The sequence below is a fragment of the Balaenoptera musculus genome, chromosome X (assembly GCF_009873245.2).
Source record: "Balaenoptera musculus isolate JJ_BM4_2016_0621 chromosome X, mBalMus1.pri.v3, whole genome shotgun sequence".
Taxonomy (NCBI): Eukaryota; Metazoa; Chordata; class Mammalia; order Artiodactyla; family Balaenopteridae; genus Balaenoptera; species Balaenoptera musculus.
The window spans coordinates 19,420,571-19,423,723 of NC_045806.1; positions in this window are offsets into that span (position 1 = coordinate 19,420,571).

The following is a 3,153-nucleotide window of genomic DNA, read 5'->3' on the forward strand; positions in this document are numbered from 1 at the left end:
AAATAAGGAAACACAAGCTTTAAATGATACATTAAACAAGATGGACTTAATTGATATTTATAGGACATTTCATCCAGAAACAACAGAATACACATTCTTCTCAAGTGCTCACGGAACATTCTCCAGGATAGATCATATCTTGGGTCACAAATCAACCCTTGGTAAACTTAAGAAAATTTAAATCGTATCAAGTATCTTTTCCGACCACACGCTATGAGACTAGATATCAATTACAGGAAAAGATCTGTAAAAAATACAAACACATGGAAGCTAAACAATACACTACTTAATAACGAAGTGATCACTGAAGAAATCAAAGGGGAAATCAAAAAATACCTAGACACAAATGACAATGAAACACGACGACCCAAAACCTATGGGATGCAGCAAAAGCAGTTCTAAGAGGGAAGTTTGCAGCAATACAATCCTACCTCAAGAAACAAGAGAAATCTCAAACAACCTAAACTTACACCTAAAGCAATTAGAGAAAGAAAACAAAAAAAACCCAAAGTTAGCAGAAGGAAAGAAATCATAAATATCAGATCAGAAATAAATGAAAAAGAAATGAAGGAAATGATAGCAAAGATCAATAAAATTAAAAGCTGGTTCTTTGAGAAGATAAACAAAATTGATAAACCAGTAGCCAGACTCATCAAGAAAAAAGGGAGAAGACTCAAATCAATAGAATTAGAAATGAAAAAGGGGAAGTAACAACTGACACTGCAGAAATACAAAGATCATGAGAGATTACTACAAGCAACTCTATGCCAAAAAAATGGACAACCTGGAAGAAATGGAAAAATTCTTAGAAATGCACAACCTTCTGAGACTGAACCAGGAAGAAACAGAAAATATGAACAGACCAATCACAAGCACTGAAATTGAAACTGTGATTAAAAATCTTCCAACAAACAAAAGCCCAGGACCAGAGGGCTTCACAGGCGAATTCTATCAAACATTTAGAGAAGAGTTAATACCTATCCTTCTCAAACTCTTCCAAAATATAGCAGAGGGAGGAACACTCCCAAACTCATTCTACGAGGCCACCATCACTCTGATACTAAAACCAGAGAAAGATGTCACAAAGAAAGAAAACTACAGGCCAATATCACTGATGAACATAGATGCAAAACTCCTCAACAAAATACTAGCAAACAGAGTCCAACAGCACATGAAAAGGATCATACAATATGATCAAGTGGGGTTTATCCCAGGAATGCAAGGATTCTTCAATACACGCAAATCAATCAACGTGATACACCATATTAACAAATTGAAGGAGAAAAACCAGATGATCATCTCAACAGATGCAGAGAAAGCTTTTGACAAAATTCAACACCCATTTACGATAAAAACCCTCCAGTAAGTAGGCATAGAGGGAACTTTCCTCAACATAATAAAGGCCATATATGACAAACCCACAGCCAACATCGTTCTCAATGGTGAAAAACTGAAACCATTTCCACTAAGATCAGGAACAAGACAAGGTTGCCCACTCGCACCACTATCATTCAACATAGTGTTGGAAGTTTTAGGCACAGCAATCAGAGAAGAAAAAGAAATAAAAGGAATCCAAATCGGAAAAGAAGAAGTAAAGCTGTCACTGTTCGCAGATGACATGATACTATACATAGAGAATCCTAAAGATGCTACCAGAAAACTACTAGAGCTAATCAATGAATTTGGTAAAGTAGCAGGATACAAAATTAATGCACAGGAATCTCTTGCATTCCTATACACTAATGATGAAAAATCTGAAAGAGAAATTAAGGAAACACTCCCATTTACCACTGCAAGAAAAAGAATAAAATATCTAGGAATAAACCTACCTAGGGAGACAAAAGACCTGTATGCAGAAAATTATAAGACGCTGATGAAAGAAATTAAAGATGATACAAATAGATGGAGAGATATACCATGTTCCTGGATTGGAAGAATCAACAGTGTGAAAATGACTCTACTACCCAAAGCAATCTACAGATTCAATGCAATCTCTATCAAACTACCAATGGCATTTTTCACAGAACTAGAACAAAAAATTTTGCAATTTGTATGGAAATACAAAAGAACCCGAATAGCCAAAGCAATCTTGAGAAAGAAAAATGGAGCTGGAGGAATCAGGCTCCCTGACTTTTAGACTATACTACAAAGCTACAGTGATCAAGACAGTATGGTACTGGCACAGAAACACAAATATAGATCAATGAAACAGGATAGAAAGTCCAGAGATAAACCCACGCAGATATGGTCACCTTATCTTTAATAAAGGAGGCAAGAATATACAATGGAGAAAAGACAGCCTCTTCAATAACTGGTGCTGGGAAAACTGGACAGCTACATGTAACAGAATGAAATTAGAACACTCCCTAACACCATACACAAAAATAAACTCAAAATGGATTAAAGACCTAAACGTAAGGCCAGACACTATCAAACTCTTAGAGGAAAACATAGGCAGAACACTCTATGACCTAAATCACAGCAAGATCCTTTTGACCCACCTCCTAGAGAAATGGAAATGAAAACAAAAATAAACAAATGGGACCCAATGAAACTTAAAAGCTTTTGCACAGCAAAAGAAACCATAAACAAGACGAAAAGACAACCCTCAGAATGGGAGAAAATATTTGCAAATGAAGCAACTGACAAAGGATTAATCTCCAAAACATAGAAGCAACTCATGCAGCTCAATATGAAAAAAACAAATCCAATCCAAACATGGACAGAAGACCTAAATAGACATTTCTCCAAAAAATACATACAGATTGCCAACAGACACATGAAAGAATGCTCAACATCATTAATCATTAGAGAAATGCAAATCAAAACTACAATGAGATATCATCTCACACCGGTCAGAATGGCCATCATCATAAAATCTACAAGCAATAAATGCTGGAGAGGGTGTGGAGAAAAGGGAACCCTCTTGCACTGTTGGTGGGAATGTAAATTGATAGAGCCACTATGGAGAACAGTAGGGAGGTTCCTTAAAAAACTAAAAATAGAACTACCATACGACCCAGCAATCCCACTGCTGGGCATATACCCTGAGAAAACCATAATTCAAAAAGAGTCATGTACCACAATGTTTATTGCAGCTCTATTTACAATAGCCAGGACATGGAAGCAACCTAAGTGTCCATCAACAGATGA